Source organism: Ascaphus truei, chromosome 3 (genome assembly GCF_040206685.1).
Source record: "Ascaphus truei isolate aAscTru1 chromosome 3, aAscTru1.hap1, whole genome shotgun sequence".
NCBI classification, from domain to species: domain Eukaryota; kingdom Metazoa; phylum Chordata; class Amphibia; order Anura; family Ascaphidae; genus Ascaphus; species Ascaphus truei.
Window position 1 is genome coordinate 160,381,654 of NC_134485.1, and position 19,251 is coordinate 160,400,904.

Sequence of the window (19,251 nt, forward strand, 5' to 3'; positions counted from 1 at the left end):
AGAGAGGAAGATAGGGAGAGAGAGGAAGAGAGAGAGAGATGGAAAGAGAGAAAGAAGAGGAGAGAGAGGAAGAGAGGAAGAGAGTAAGAGAGGGAGAGAGGGGAAGAGAGGAGAGAGAGTAAGAGAGGAGAGAGAGGAAGAGAGGAGAGAGAGGTAGATAGGGGGAGAGAGAGAGAGAGAGAGAGAGAGAGAGAGGAGAGAGAGAGAGAAGAGAGAGAGAGAGATGAGAGAGGAGAGAGAGAGAGGAAGAGAGAGAGAGAGAGAGAAGAGGAGATGAGAGAGAGAGAGGAGAGAGAGAGAAGAGTGACGACTGAGAGAGAGAAGAGAGAGAGGAGAGAGAAAGGAGGAGAGAGAGAGAGAGAAAGATGGAGAGAAGAGAGAGAGAAAGAGAGAGAGGAGAGAGAGAAAGAGAGAGAGAAGAAAGAGAGAGAAGAGAGAGAAGAAGAGAGAAGAAAGAGAGAGAGAAAGAAGAGAAGAAGAGAGAAGAAGAGAGAGAAGAGGAGAGAGAGAGAGAAAAAGAGACAGAGGAGGGAGAGAGAAAAAAAGACAGAGGAGAGAGAAAAGAGACAGAGGAGGGAGAGAGAAAAGAGACAGGAGAGAGAAGAGACAGAGGAGGGGGAGAAAGAGAGAGGAGAGGAGGAGACCAGAGGAGGGAGAAAGGGAGACCAAGAGAGGGGGAACAAGAGAGAGGGGAGACCAGAGAGGTGGGGAGACCAGAGAGAGGGGGGAGACCAGAGAGAAGGAGGAGACCAGAGAGAGGGGGGAGACCAGAGAGGGGGGAGACCAGAGAGAGGGGACATCCGAGACAGGGGAGACAGAGAGAGGGAGACCAGAGAGAGGGGGGAGACCAGAGAGAGGGGAGAGACCAGAGAGAAGGGAGAGGGGGGAGACCAGAGAGAGGGGAGACCAGAGAGAGGGAGACCAGAGAGGGGAGACCAGAGAGAGGGACACCAGAGAGAGGGGGAGACTAGAGAGAGGGGAGATGGGGGAGACCAGAGAGAGAGGGGAGATGGGGAGACCAGAGACAGGGGCAGACAAGAGAGTGGGGAGAGGGGGGAGACCAGAGAGAGGGGAGGGGGGAGACCAGAGACAGGGGAGACCAGAGAGAGGGTAGATGGGGAGACCAGAGAGAGGGGAGACGGGGGGAGACCAGAGAGAGGGGGAGACTGGGGGAGACCAGAGAGAGGGGAGATGGGGGAGACCAGAGAGAGGGGAGACGGGGGGAGACCAGAGAAAGGGGAGACGGGGGGAGACCAGAGAGAGGGAGATGGGGAGAGACCAGAGAGAGGGGAGACGGGGGGAGACCAAAGAGAGGGGGGATGACCGGGGCAGGGGTGACTGACTGACCAGGGCAGGGGTGACTGACTGACCGGGACAGGGTGACTGACTGACCGGGACAGGGGTGACTGACCGGGGCAGGGGTGACTGACTGACTGGGGCAGGGGTGACTGACTGACCGGGGCAGGGGTGACTGACTGACCGGGGCTGGGGTGACTAACTGACCGGGGCAAGGGTGACTGACTGACCTGGACAGGGGTGACTGACTGACTGACCCGGGCAGGGGTGACTGACTGACCGGGGCAGGGGTGACTGACTGACCGGGGCAGGGGTGACTGACTGACCGGGGGCAGGTGGACTGATTGGTGGGGGGGTAACTCTGGTGTCACACACATACTCCCATACACACATACTGTACACATTCTCCCATATATATACACATTCTCCCATATACATATATATACACACACACCCATATACACACACACACACACACCCATATATACACACACACACACACACACACACACTCCCATATATACACACACTCCCATATATACACACACTCCCACATAGTACACACACTCCCACATATACACACACTCCCATATATACACACCACTCCCACATATACACACACTCCCACATATATACACACACTCCCACATATACACACACTCAAACATATACACACACTCCCACATATACACACACTCCCACATATATACACACACTCCCACATATATACACACACTCCCACATATATACACACACTCCCACATATATACACACACACACTCCCACATAAATACACACACACACTCCCACATATATACACACACACTCCCACATATAAACACACACTCCCACATATATACACACACACACTCCCACATAAATACACACACACTCCACATATATACACACACACTCCCACATATAAACACACACTCCCACATATATACACACACACACACACACACACTCCCACATATATACACACACACACCCATATATACACACACACACCCATATACACATACACACACACCCATGCATACACACACACACACACACACACACACACACACACACATGCATACACACACACACACACACACACACACACACACACACACACACACACACACACACACACACACACACACACACCCATGCATACACACACACATATACACAAACACACACACACCCATGCATACAACACACACACACACACACACATGCACACACACACACACACACACATGCATACACACACACACAGCATACACACACACACACACATGCATACACACACACACACACACTCACACACACAGCATACGCACACACACACACACACACACACACACACACACACACACACACACACACACACACACACACACACACACACACACACACACACACACACACACACACACACACACACACACACACACACACCCATGCATACACACACACACACACACACACACACACACATACACCACACACACCCACACACACACTTACTCTCCAACAGATCTCTGGGCAGAAAGAATGGCCGCTCCTTGGGGGGGAATTTAAAAAAACACACACGTGTGCTGCTTGGGCCAATATTTACTCGCCCGGGGGTTAAATCCACCCGCCCCGGGCGTGTAAATGTATAGGATTGTCGAACACTGTATATATATATATATATATATATATATATACAGTGTTCAACAAATCCATTAAAATATAGGCCCGTGGCGACTGGATTTGACCCTGTGGCAACCACCTCATGACCGACACCAAGCAGGGCGGGATTGGGGGCGAGACTAGGTGGCGAATAGAATTTTTGGTTCGGCGAGTAGATTTTTGGGTGATTTGTCAACCACTATATATGTGTGTGTGTATGTGTGTGTGTGTGTGTGTGTGTGTGTGTGTGTGTGTGTGTGTGTGTGTGTGTGTGTGTGTGTGTGTATATATATATATGCACCAAATGACCAACAAATTGATTTTCTGAAATCAGTTCTAGAAAATTGAAGAGTCCCCCTCAGGTGATATAATTTTCAGAGGAGATTTTAATATGAAACTTAAATATATACCCAACTTAAATATATCCCTATGACATCGCCCTGTTTTATTTGGTATATGTATTCACATTTACCTAACTAATATATTCTGTTTTTTTTGGAATTATGCATATTGTATTAAACGAATTGAAATAAGTTTTGCATGTATTCCTCTATGCTCTCATTGATCTGACCACAGCATAACAAGATTGTTTATTAGAAAAACTTTTGTGTATATGGATTAATATCCACAATATACAGTACACTACTCCATAATGATGTATTAATACTATAAATGCTAAAGATAATATAATCTCCATCCCATTAATGTGAGCAAGCAATCTGCTGTTCTTTAAATATGTGTACAAGATATTACATCTTTTTAATTTGTTTTAATAATATCATATATATATCCATATATATATATTTCTTAAACTATATTTCTTTTAATTAATAAAGTGATTTTGTTATAATAGTGTTGTTTAAATTTACATATATAATCAAGTTAGTTCATATATATATGTATATATATGTTTTTTCTATATATGTTGATTTGTCTTATATTTTGCACTGTGTAAATATATATGTGTAACAATTCTTTCCCTCAGTTGATATATTTTTGAGGTCATTAGTTGGTAAAAACTTTTCATATTATATATAGAACTTTTTGCATATCACTTTTTATTTATGTACAGTTGCACTTTTGTTTTTTTATGTATGTGTTGGTTTGCAAGCTGTTTGCCCAGTTCTTTAGTGCCCTGAATGGCATAACACCTTCCACATAGTATGAATTATTTATATATGTCTCCCCTGGCAGGCTGTGGACTGTCATCCAGGTTTTTGGGCTGGGGGACTCAGAGGCCTCATCTGCGCATGTGCCGAAAACGGGGAGTGGGGGAGGATCCTACACAGCCATCAGAGGCGTGCTCTCAGCAGAGGCTGCACAGAGAGGCATACCGATCCTGATTGAGCTCGGCTGAGGCCTGTGGGGGATCCAGGGACACTCTGGCGCGCGGCGCATGCGCGGCCTGATGAATTCCTATTGGTCGGATGACGCATCATGACGTCAGTTTTGGCGCGAAAACGGGGCGAACAGCTGCATTTAAACTGACTTTTTTACTGTAACAGCACTTCTTGAAAAAGTTCTTTTGAACGAAACGCGTTGAAGTTTGCTGCTGTCCCACAACCAGATGTTTGAACAATAAAGGATTTTTATTGCAAGACCTGCTCTTTCATCTTTGCTGTGCGCTGCACACCCTGGCCTTTGGAATTTCACACTATACAGCAGCACGCTTTGGAAGGGAGACCCTGGGAAGGACAATACAAAGTGAGTACATTACTGGGGGCTAACCCAATGAGGAAGGGGGGGTGTCCTTGGACAACCACCCCAACCTTCAGGGTATCCTATGCCCACTTAAGGCTTAGTACTGCTTATATTATTAATACACCAGTGCATGCTCCCTTCCATTTACACAGTCCCAGCACTTTAGAGCACCATTCACAAACAAACTACGAGATTTTAATATGACCCTGAACCCTGATCTAGACAGATCCTTATTACCACAACAAAAATTAGCAAAAAAATGTATTTAGCAAAGCAAAACATTTTAAGAAACTTGTAACAGATTTTCCACTTGAAGACGCTTGGCACAGGAAGAATAAAAAACAAAGAGATTATACATTTTATACTCCCCCTCACGACATTTAAAAAGGAATCGATTATATATTAGTCTCAGTAAATCTTTTGGATCAGGTCGCCCAGACAAATATTGGCCCTATAACATGTTTGGGCCATGCTCCAGTCGAAATGATCCTGAAACCCCCTTTTACTAGGCCCAAGGTGTTCCAGTGGCGCCTAAACAAATCGCTTTTGAATCAGACTGGGAACGAGGAACAGATGGGGACCATTTTAGTAGACTATTTCAAATTAGATAAAGGTTCAGTAGAAAGCTCGTCCACCCTTTGGGAGGCTCATAAAGCCTACATCAGAGGTCAATATATTTCAATAGCTTTATATAGGAAAGGAGCAACAAATCTTAAACAGGTTAAATTTACGGAAAATATTCGAGCTAGAACAGGAACATTAATCACGTCCATACAGGAAGACACACAAGCTTCTTTGCCAGTCTAGGGGGGAATTACAAAACTTAAGAATTGAAGATACAGCTCAACCCCGTTATAGCACGATCCGCTATAACGCGGATCCGTTATAACGCGGTTTGAGCGTGGACCCCGAATAAAAAAAAAAATAATAATTTTGTTTTTGCACACACACTGCACACATTCACTGCACACTGCATACACTCACAGCACACTGTACACACTCACAGCACACTGCGTACATTCACAGCACACTGCACACACTCACAGCACACTGCACACACACACTCACAGCACACTGCACACACACACACACTGACACACACACAGCACACTGCACAGCACACTACATACACACATAGCACCCACTCACAGCACACTGCACACACTCACAGCACACTGCACACACTCACAGCACACTGCACATACTCACAGCACACTGCACACTCACAGCACACTGCATACACTCACAACACACTGAATACACTCACAGCACACTGCACACGCTCACAGCACACTGCACACACATAGAACACTGCACACACACACACACACTGACACACTGACACACACACACACAGTCTCACACAGTCAAATACACACACACACACACAGAGACACACTGTCTCTTTATGGGAGCCTGCTCTCACAAGACGGAAGCAGAAACAGGAAGCAGAGACAGGAGAAGAGCTGCCAGATGCCGGGTAAGTGCTGTGTGCTGTTGCCGCTGCCCCACCGGGTCTGGGAATGCTGGGAGAGTTCTCAGCTTTCCCCCTCCGGCAGACACGGTACCACCACAGGACCGCGCTATAACGGGGTTAAGCTGTACTTCGAAAGCATTAAAGTGGATTTGTCAAACCTAATATGATAAGGGTAACAAAGCAGATAAGCTGCTTGCTAGCAAGTTAAGAGGTGTTAAAACTAAATCGCAATTCTCAGCGATAAAACGGGGTAACGGGGAAATTGCACATACTCCTTTTCAAATTGCTTAGGAATTTTCTAGGTATTATAATTATCTGTATAATCTGCACTCAGACCTCAATTTTAATGAAACTTCCACGGAACAAATAGATAGCTAAAGCTCCCAAAACTGTCGGCAGGCATGCAAACTCCCAAAACTGTCGGCAGAAGAATTGGAGGGACTTAACACCAAAATAAACATCACAGAGTTAAAAGAGGTTATTAAGGGACTTAATAAACCTGGACATTCAAAGAACTCCAGGCTCGGATGGATTTTCAAATCTATATTATAAAAAATATTGGGGAATATTAGCTGCATATCTTTTAGATATGTTAAAAAAAAACTATTGCAAAAAGATGTTTACCGAGGTCACATAAGTCCCTTTTTAGCATGCACTCATGGTGCAACAATAATGAATAGTAGGGAGGATATAGTAATCCTTAGAGGAGCCTAACTGATGCCAATCACCCACAAAAGGCAGGGCTATATGGCGACAGGACATCTATCCTGTTAAAATGAAAATAATAAATGTTTATTAGGATATCAATATGCTGAAACAAGTGAAAAGTATGTTACACCACTTATATTGTGTGGGTAAAGAAGTATATATAAATGAATCCATAAATACGCATATTTTATTGGGGATATGATCTTTGCATATAGTAAATTGTACGTATTATTGTGCCTCCTGAGGGGCCCCGTGGTTGGAAGCACCTCTATCCCACACTGAAATAGCAATTAAAGGGTATCTGTTTTTTATGTGGCAAAAGTTAGAGGGTCTGCAAAGGGACACATATTACAAGATTACAAATGGCAGAATCGGAAAGTTCTATTTTACCTAAAGAGAGTTGGGCACAAACTGTATAAAGACATCACTGTTATATAGTTTAGCATGTATATGTACCTGTACTAATCCACTGAATTGCAATTCCTCACACAGTATGTGTTACCAGTGGTAACATATTTCCCGTCTCTGAAAAATCAGTTTCAAGAAAAGAGTTTTCTATGCAATGGAAAAAAGTACCTGTTTTTAATATGCATGTACTTTCAGCCAAAGGGATCAATTTAGATTAAGATGTGCATACAGTATATTTTCATATTGCTTTTCTTTATTATCTAGAAACATCCAATACAGGAAAATCACACCCCATTGAAATGGGAAAGGCGACATAGGGCCTCATGCAGTAAGCGCCGAAAATGTGCAATGGCCAAGCTTACCGATTTGGCATGATTGTGGCGATTTTCCCTCTCCGTATGCAGTAAGTGCCGAATCCCTTCCCAATCAAGCCGAAAACATTTCCGCCCACTCTCACGATGATTTGCCGATCACACACAGGTGTATCGGCGTGCATGGCGGGGTGCTGTTAGGTTCGCCAATTAAACTTCTTGCTGAATCAGGCGAAGCAAGCATGTTTTGGATAGCGCGGCCTATTTAAAGGCAACGTGTACTGTTAATCATTCTCTGTGTTGTTGGGAGTGAGAGAGAGAGAGACGCACACAGCTGGGCGATTTAATATTTGCATATTGACTGAGAGAGTTGTTATGTATTGTCAGTGCTTTGTCCTTTGTTGTTTTGTTTACATCTTTGTCTTGTTTTTTATGTGGAAGTGTTTCGTGCGATTGGCTTTACGTTTGTTTTCTGTTTTTTGTGAGTGCTAGAGGTATGGCCGCAAAGCGTGGGAAGAGTGATGCTGGTGTGAGTGGTAGTGCAAATTTCATACAATATTAATGCAAGCTTCATTACATGTCTATGTTTACAAGTGAATGCTCATGGGCTACACATATTACACCTAAACAAGCATGTTTGGTATCTCTTGGAACACCTAGCATTGTAGGAAATGGTTCGTTGTATTAGTAAGAATTAACGTCATATATTTTTTATGTATTTCAAGCGCGGACAAGTTCAGCATCCAAAACAGAAAAGTGGAGAGAAATACTACTTGGTGTGAATGCGTGTGGGAATCGTGTCAGGGACAAGAATAATTGTCGCAAGAGATTTGACGATATTAGGGCAAAATTTAAAAAAAAAATACAACAACGCTTGCATGCTTCTGGCACTGGAGGTGGCCCGCTAGCAAAACGTCTCATCTTAACTCCATTGGAGGAGCAGCTTTGGGAAAAATTATTCCCGTCGTCGTTGAGGGTTTGGCCGGTGACAGAGATATTGGAATTTTTCGTCAGAATTTCCACCAGATGAGAAATGTTACTGTACTAGGCGTGTCGTAGGTTACAGTTATTTTCTATATTTCCGCTGCTATTTATACTTTCTTCCCAATAGAACCATACCTACATCTCTATATGTATATATGTCTCTCTCTCTATATATATATCTATCAATATATATTTATATTTCGTTGTCCTACTACAATCACTAAATAATATATAACGTGGCACTGCGTGCTCATTTGCATGTCATCTCCCACAATCCTTTGTTGCAGTGGAAGCAATTTATGCTGGCAGAATATGGGGAACAACAGGGTTGCACACATGTCTAAGACATGCAAATGAGCAAACACACACACACACACACACACACACACACACACACATGCATACACACACACATATACACAAACACACACGCACCCATGCATACACACACACACACACATGCATACACACACACACATGCATACACACACACACATGCATACACACACACACACACACACACACACACACACACACACACACACACACACACACACACACACACACACACACACACACACACACACACACACACACACATGCATACACACACACACATGCATACACACACACACTCACACACACACACACACCCATGCATACACACACACACACACACACACATGCATACACACTCATACACGACAGGGGGAAGAGGAAAGGCAGCGGGACCGAGCACCACCACTGCCCCGCTCGGCTTCCTCCCCCCCCCCCCCCCCCGTGACCATCTCCAGCCCGGAGATGCCAGGACAGAGCGAGAAGGGGGGAACACCCCCACTACAATCTCCTGCCCCACGCGGGAAGCCGGGACAGGGCGAGAAGGGGGGAACACCCCCACTGCAATCTCCTGCCCCACACGGGACGCGGGGACAGGGCGAGAAGGGGGGAACACCCCCACTGCTATCGGGAAGCCAAGTTAAGCGGGGACCGGGAGAGAAGGGGGAACACCTGCCTCGCACGGGGAATAAGGGGGCTTGCAGGGAAGGAGTAAGGGGGCTTGCAGGGAAGGAGTAAGGGGGCTTGCAGGGAAGGAGTAAGGGGGCTTGCAGGGAAGGAGCAGAGGGGCCGCAAGATGGAGGATTGGAGAGTACTTACTCTCCAACAGATCTCTGGGCAGAAAGAATGGCCGCTCCTTGGGGGGGAATTTAAAAAAACACACACGTGTGCTGTTTGGGTCAATATTTACTCGCCCGGGGGTTAAATCCACCCGCCCCGGGCGTGTAAATGTATAGGATTGTCGAACACTGTATATATATATATATATATATATATACAGTGTTCAACAAATCCATTAAAATATAGGCCCGTGGCGACTGGATTTGACCCTGTGGCAACCTCCTCATGACCGACACCAAGCAGGGCGGGATTGGGGGCGAGACTAGGTGGCGAATAGATTTTTTGGTTCGGCGAGTAGATTTTTGGGTGATTTGTCAACCACTATATATATGTGTGTGTGTGTGTGTGTGTGTGTGTGTGTGTGTGTGTGTGTGTGTGTGTGTGTGTGTGTGTGTGTGTGTGTGTGTGTGTGTGTGTGTGTGTGTGTGTGTGTGTGTGTGTGTGTGTGTATATATATGCACCAAATGACCAACAAATTTATTTTCTGAAATCAGTTCTAGAAAATTGAAGAGTCCCCCTCAGGTGATATAATTTTCAGAGGAGATTTTAATATGACCCTGAACCCTGATCTAGACAGATCCTTATTACCACAACAAAAATTAGCAAAAAAATGTATTTAGCAAAGCAAAACATTTTAAGAAACTTGTAACAGATTTTCCACTTGAAGACGCTTGGCACAGGAAGAATAAAAAACAAAGAGATTATACATTTTATACTCCCCCTCACGACATTTATAAAGGAATCGATTATATACAGTATTAGTCTCAGTAAATCTTTTGGATCAGGTCGCCCAGACAAATATTGGCCCTATAACATGTTTGGGCCATGCTCCAGTCGAAATGATCCTGAAACCCCCTTTTACTAGGCCCAAGGTGTTCTAGTGGCGCCTAAACAAATCGCTTTTGAATCAGACTGGGAACGAGGAACAGATGGGGACCATTTTAGTAGACTATTTCAAATTAGATAAAGGTTCAGTAGAAAGCTCGTCCACCCTTTGGGAGGCTCATAAAGCCTACATCAGAGGTCAATATATTTCAATAGCTTTATATAGGAAAGGAGCAACAAATCTTAAACAGGTTAAATTTACGGAAAATATTCGAGCTAGAACAGGAACATTAATCACGTCCATACAGGAAGACACACAAGCTTCTTTGCCAGTCTAGGGGGGAATTACAAAACTTAAGAATTGAAGATACAGCTCAACCCCGTTATAGCGCGATCCGCTATAACGCGGATCCGTTATAACGCGGTTTGAGCGTGGACCCCGAATAAAAAAAAAATAATAATAATTTTGTTTTTGCACACACACTGCACACATTCACTGCACACTGCATACATTCACAGCACACTGTACACACTCACAGCACACTGCGTACATTCACAGCACACTGCACACACTCACAGCACACTGCACACACACACACACACACACACTCACAGCACACTGCACACACACACACACACTGACACACACACAGCACACTGCACAGCACACTACATACACTCATAGCACCCACTCATAGCACACTGCACACACTCACAGCACACTGCACATACTCACAGCACACTGCACACTCACAGCACACTGCATACACTCACAACACACTGAATACACTCACAGCACACTGCACACGCTCACAGCACACTGCACACACACAGAACACTGCACACACACACACTGACACACTGACACACACAGTCTCACACAGTCAAATACACACACACACACACAGAGACACACTGTCTCTTTATGGGAGCTTGCTCTCGCAAGACGGAAGCAGAAACAGGAAGCAGAGACAGGGAGAAGAGCTGCCAGATGCCGGGTAAGTGCTGTGTGCTGTTGCCGCTGCCCCACCGGGTCTGGGAATGCTGGGAGAGTTCTCAGCTTTCCCCCTCCGGCAGACACGGTACCACCACAGGACCGCGCTATAACGGGGTTAAGCTGTACTTCGAAAGCATTAAAGTGGATTTGTCAAACCTAATATGATAAGGGTAACAAAGCAGATAAGCTGCTTGCTAGCAAGTTAAGAGGTGTTAAAACTAAATCGCAAGTCTCAGCGATAAAACGGGGTAACGGGGAAATTACACATACTCCTTTCCAAATTGCTTAGGAATTTTCTAGGTATTATAATTATCTGTATAATCTGCACTCAGACCTCAATTTTAATGAAACTTCCACGGAACAAATAGATAGCTAAAGCTCCCAAAACTGTCGGCAGGCATGCAAACTCCCAAAACTGTCGGCAGAAGAATTGAAGGGACTTAACACCAAAATAAACATCACAGAGTTAAAAGAGGTTATTAAGGGACTTAATAAACCTGGACATTCAAAGAACTCCAGGCTCGGATGGATTTTCAAATCTATATTATAAAAAATATTGGGGAATATTAGCTGCATATCTTTTAGATATGTTAAAAAAAAACTATTGCAAAAAGATGTTTACCGAGGTCACATAAGTCCCTTTTTAGCACGCACTCATGGTGCAACAATAATGAATAGTAGGGAGGATATAGTAATCCTTAGAGGAGCCTAACTGATGCCAATCACCCACAAAAGGCAGGGCTATATGGCGACAGGACATCTATCCTGTTAAAATGAAAATAATAAATGTTTATTAGGATATCAATACGCTGAAACAAGTGAAAAGTATGTTACACCACTTATATTGTGTGGGTAAAGAAGTATATATAAATGAATCCATAAATACGCATATTTTATTGGGGATATGATCTTTGCATATAGTAAATTGTACGTATTATTGTGCCTCCTGAGGGGCCCCGTGGTTGGAAGCACCTCTATCCCACACTGAAATAGCAATTAAAGGGTATCTGTTTTTTATGTGGCAAAAGTTAGAGGGTCTACAAAGGGACACATATTACAAGATTACAAATGGCAGAATCGGAAAGTTCTATTTTACCTAAAGAGAGTTGGGCACAAACTGTATAAAGACATCACTGTTATATAGTTTAGCATGTATATGTACCTGTACTAATCCACTGAATTGCAATTCCTCACACAGTATGTGTTACCAGTGGTAACATATTTCCCGTCTCTGAAAAATCAGTTTCAAGAAAAGAGTCTTCTATGCAATGGAAAAAAGTACCTGTTTTTAATATGCATGTACTTTCAGCCAAAGGGATCAATTTAGATTAAGATGTGCATACAGTATATTTTCATATTGCTTTTCTTTATTATCTAGAAACATCCAATACAGGAAAATCACACCTCATTGAAATGGGAAAGGCGACATAGGGCCTCATGCAGTAAGCGCCGAAAATGTGCAATGGCCAAGCTTACCGATTTGGCATGATTGTGGCGATTTTCCCTCTCCGTATGCAGTAAGTGCCGAATCCCTTCCCAATCAAGCCGAAAACATTTCCGCCCACTCTCACGATGATTTGCCGATCACACACAGGTGTATCGGCGTGCATGGCGGGGTGCTGTTAGGTTCGCCAATTAAACTTCTTGCTGAATCAGGCGAAGCAAGCATGTTTTGGATAGCGCGGCCTATTTAAAGGCAACGTGTACTGTTAATCATTCTCTGTGTTGTTGGGAGTGAGAGAGAGAGAGACGCACAGAGCTGGGCGATTTAATATTTGCATATTGACTGAGAGAGTTGTTATGTATTGTCAGTGCTTTGTCCTTTGTTGTTTTGTTTACATCTTTGTCTTGTTTTTTATGTGGAAGTGTTTCGTGCGATTGGCTTTACGTTTGTTTTCTGTTTTTTGTGAGTGCTAGAGGTATGGCCGCAAAGCGTGGGAAGAGTGATGCTGGTGTGAGTGGTAGTGCAAACTTCATACAATATTAATGCAAGCTTCATTACATGTCTATGTTTACAAGTGAATGCTCATGGGCTACACATATTACACGTAAACAAGCATGTTTGGTATCTCTTGGAACACCTAGCATTGTAGGAAATGGTTCGTTGTATTAGTAAGAATTAACGTCATATATTTTTTATGTATTTCAAGCGCGGACAAGTTCAGCATCCAAAACAGAAAAGTGGAGAGAAATACTACTTGGTGTGAATGCGTGTGGGAATCGTGTCAGGGACAAGAATAATTGTCGCAAGAGATTTGACGATATTAGGGCAAAATTAAAAAAAAAAATACAACAACAACGCTTGCATGCTTCTGGCACTGGAGGTGGCCCGCTAGCAAAACATCTCATCTTAACTCCATTGGAGGAGCAGCTTTGGGAAAAATTACTTCCCGTCGTCGTTGAGGGTTTGGCCGGTGACAGAGATATTGGAATTTTTCGTCAGAATTTCCACCAGGTGAGAAATGTTACTGTACTAGGCGTGTCGTAGGTTACAATTATTTTCTATATTTCCGCTGCTATTTATACTTTCTTCCCAATAGAACCATACCTACATCTCTATATGTATATATGTCTCTCTCTCTATATATATATCTATCAATATATATTTATATTTCGTTGTCCTACTACAATCACTAAATAATTTATAACGTGGCACTGCGTGCTCATTTGCATGTCATCTCCCACAATCCTTTGCTGCAGTGGAAGCAATTTATGCTGGCAGAATATGGGGAACAACAGGGTTGCACACATGTCTAAGACATGCAAATGAGCAAACATTAATATGTACTGTTGCAGAACATACATATATATAATAGTAATTTATAGTGAATTTATTTAACACCTACAAACACGACATTACTGCCTCTTCAAATCATGCATTGAAGATATTGCATGCAACGGCCAACAAACATCACTTGCACTAACACATTTGCTTTTGTTTAGAAAAAGGTTCTTTTTTTGCTTCATCTCATATACAGAGAGCATAATGAGGCACACGTTGCATATGTTATGTAATTGTGTTCATAGGTAGCACACTTCAAACTACTATTTAGCTCATCTACCATTGTGTTCAAGCAGCTGCAATTAATATGTCATCACAGCATACACGTGAACTCAGGGGGTGGGGTTGTGCACACAGCCAAATAACAGGGTCATGTTAGGGTCAACTTTGTTGACACCATTTTCTGCTGCTTGAATTAATTGAAAGGTCAGGGTGATGTTAGTTTTTGGGGGAGGGACTACAGTTCTTAAAACCTTACAAGCTAAACAGAAGTTAATCACAGTCATTTGAAATGGTAACTCTATGTACAAATTCACCCACCGAACCATTATGTATCAAAGCGTACGTTACACATTCCTTCACTCAGATCTATTGTTCAACTTAGATCAACACCACATTATCACACACGTAGCATCTGTGAGCGACACACTGCATGTGTTGTGTTGTTGAGTGGCAGCCACATTCAGGCCTGCAACAGCTTCTATTAATGTAGCACACATATCCTCTAACAAAAACAATACATTTTCCAATATTACCTACTTAATGATAAGCATTGTTAACGTTGATCTCATGATAGTGATGTACATTATTATTGTGATATCACTGCACAACATATGCAGGGTATGTCCAATATTCTTTATATTTTGCTAACACATTACTGCATAAACATTGTATGTTGTATGTTAGTGAAGTAAAAAGTCCAAAGTACACTGGCATGTACATTGTTATTACAACGATTAATGTTCAGTTTGCCACACACATTTTCAGTTCATGAAGTGATGCTGTTAGTTAGCCATAAATACTCAAGATACACTAATTCAATGTTCATTATGTACACATGTCCATTAACAACTGATGTTATTGTTCTATATAGTTGCTCCTGGAGGACATGTGTCACCCGAGACTGAACAAGTGTCTTCACCAGGGTCATGCAGCTCATCGCACCTGGAAGAGGAGTGTATGAGGTGTAGGACATATAATATGTTCATTTATATATGTTATGTTGTAATGTTAATTAATTGTTTTTGACATGTTATTTAAATTGGATCACTTAGTGTCATTGAAAATGAAGTTTTTTAAGAGAACATGTGTTGTGTTTGTGATGTAAAGTATCATGTAGGAGTTGTGAGGTTTGGACAACCTTTCATTCATTCTTATTTCACACTGAGCCCAAACATAATTCTTAAGTCAAGGTACATTTTAATGTGACGTCATAAAACGTATGGAAACATGTTAGGTGTTAGTTGTTAGCACAGTGTATAATTACATAGTAAAACAGCAGACATTAGCATGCCATTTCATCATGTGTTCATTTATATTTAGAACTTGATGATTCCAAAGACACAGAAATGCAATCAAGTGACCATGAAGAGGTTCCTATTCAAAGAGTAACACAGGCCATTCCTCCAGCAATTAACACTTACGCTGCAATAGCAGCTTCTGAAGAAAAAATTGTTGAAGCAGAAAAACGTCGCCATTCAGATCTGATGTCAGTGCACGAAAGGATGATATCACTGCAGGAAGAAACGATATCACAATTGTCACATCTCCACAGAGTCTTCATTGAAGTTCCTAAACAGATACAAAAATTAAACACGACATTAGAAGCAGTAGTTGTTCAGCTAACCCAAGCTAATCACTTGAGAATGACTACAGCAGCACATCATTTCAACTTTAACCCATCAGAGGAAGGATCTTTAGATGCTGCTACTTTTTCACCCCATGCATCTGATATTCATTGCCCAGGTCGGGATGTTACCGGTACAGTAGCTGAAAGTTCTGTGCATGTTCCTCTCAACATTAAACCGCTGCCATCTGTTGAAAGTCTGGAGCTGACACCTACAAAGGAGGCACCAAAAAGAAAAATGCACAAGCAGTTACTACTGACCAGTTTTTGGACACAAACTAAAAAACACAAACATGAAACGAAGCAACCATCAGTTGTGCACTGTGTACCAACTTGTTCACAAGTGTCACAGGCCACAAGCCCTGCCCGTGAAGTGTCACAGGCCACAAGCCCTGCCCGTGAAGTGTCACAGGCCACAAGCCCTTCCCGTGAAGTGTCACAGGCCACAAGCCCAGCCCGTGAAGTGTCACAGGCCACAAGCCCAGCCCGTGAAGTGTCACAGGCCACAAGCCCTGCCCGTGAAGTGTCACAGGCCACAAGCCCTGCCCGTGAAGTGCCACAGGCCATAAGCCCTGCCCGTGAAGTGGCACAGGCCAGTCAAACTGGCTCTGTTTTGCTTAAAGTTGTAGCCAAACGGAAAAGAAAAACCCAAGAGACAACAAGCAGGCCTGTGACTCGGTCTCAAAAGGAAAAAAAAGAATAAATGTTATAATTAAGTAAATCTGTATTTGGCCTTGTTTTGTTGACTTGAGATTATCTAATGAATATTGTATGTATGATGAAGACCTGTTTTTTCCAAACATTAAAGTATGTCCTTGTACACGTGAAGGTTTGGAAATGTTCACAGTCCGAATCAATTCATAATGTAATTAATATTTATGTATTAATCATCTGTTCAGTAATGGTCCAACATTACACACTTGCAATGTTTTGGGAAGCTGACATTCACTTAGCTGCAAAAGATTGTATTTGGGTGTGTTTGGTAGGTAATTTAGGTAATCATTGCATGTCAATAGTATTCACATGCAAGTTAAAATAAATATATATTTAACTGCTAACATTCTACATTTCAGTTTTGTGCAGGATGAACTGTCAAATATTACTTACTTTCACCTTCCTTGAAGCTTCTTAATGTTGGCCTTTCATCATGTATGAGTACTGGTTTCAATAACATATCTGTGAATGTGTAGTAATATATATGTAGTATCTATGGATATATGTACACACACAGTGTATAAATAAAAAAAAAATATATATATATTTTTGTTTTAAACATGTAAATATGTCTAGAGGTTTTGTATCAAAATGATGCTTCCTTGTGAAAACACAATATTGAAATAAAACAGGCCTTATGTTAGTGAAATATACATGATCTGACCCTTTAACAATATGTGCCTAATATTATGAAGCACATAATTCACTCACCTTCATCACAATTTTAATAGTTTTCAAACAAGGCCTACTTACTGCCATCAATATGTTCAGTCTAGAACTGGATTAAATAGATATATTATATGTTGTAACACTACAGGCCTTGTAAACTCACAAAAGGCCTTGTTTGATGTTAACTCCAAATTGGACACAGCTGACTCTAATAGGCCCTCAAACATACTTACCCTGTAATGTTTAAACCTTTAAATAAGTGTGAGCAATCTAACAATCCCTGTTTACATATAAGGCATTAAATACAGTAACATACACACACACACACATATATATATATATATATATATATATATATATATATATATATATATATATATATATATATATATATATATGTGTATATATGTATATATATATATATACATATATATATATATATATATATATATATATATATATATATATATATATATATATGTATATATATATGTATATATGTATATATATATATATATATATATATATATACACTGGCGACACACTTTATTCGAGCTTGGCTAGTCCCACGAATTCGGGTATACCCGGGTGTATTGAGGTTTGTGACTGTTTTCTGCCCGAGTACATTGAGTTATTTTCCAAGCAGGGATTGAAGCATTTTATTCCCGCTGGCTGCAATACTGCACAGTATATATATATAAACTGCATTACAATTCATGAATTTATGCCATCTGGTAGACACGCGAAGCATTGCAGCCTATTAAACCCTAATCATTATCATTTAACAGATCAGCCGCCCATCAGCCAGGCATGAACCCAGGCTGGGAAGGCAAATGCAACGGGGCTTGTCAGAGGTTAGGAGTGGCGCATTCCAGGTATCTGCCAGGTACATACCGGGTATTTGCTCGAATAAAGTGTGTCGGTGCAGTATATATATATATTTCATTGTTGGTTTTAGAGATATATATATATATTTATACACCCACACATAGTCAAAATGTGTGACACAGACAGAGAGTTAACCAGACAGAAAGATACACACACTGAAATGTGGAAAAAAACACAGAGAGAAAAATATTAGCAGGTGTGTTTATATCTCATTATGTCAGTGTAGGCAGTATTTTCATAATGCCAACACTAGATTTTCTCACCCACATTGTTTTTTAATTAAAATCGTACCCTTGTTTTGAGAATGTAGGTTACGGGAAAAATAATTACACTTTCACTGTGAAATAGCTATCTTATCCCAAATAATGTGTGCCAATTATTTATACACATTCGAATTGGTGCTTGAAAAAAGGAGTGCAACATTGAAATTGTATAGCGACCTTGGCAAAAGCCACAAAAGATAACATTTAAATAGTTTCACATTCAGCAGAAGAAAACTTCAACTCCTGATTCACACATTATTTGAGACGCAGCAATGGCAGACCAGACAACTTTGAACACGCATCCGCACAAACCTTTCAAAATTATGATAGCAGAGGCTATCATCTCAACTGCACAACACAAAGCCAACGTTGGGATAATCTATGACTTGATCAGAAGTAAATATCCATATTACCAAGACCCGTGCCGCGCTGAAAATTTTAAATCATCTGTACGATTCACTTTAACAACAAATGAGTTATTTGAACGTGTCCAAGATAACCTACAGGAAAGGTACGGATTTTGGCAGATTGCACCACA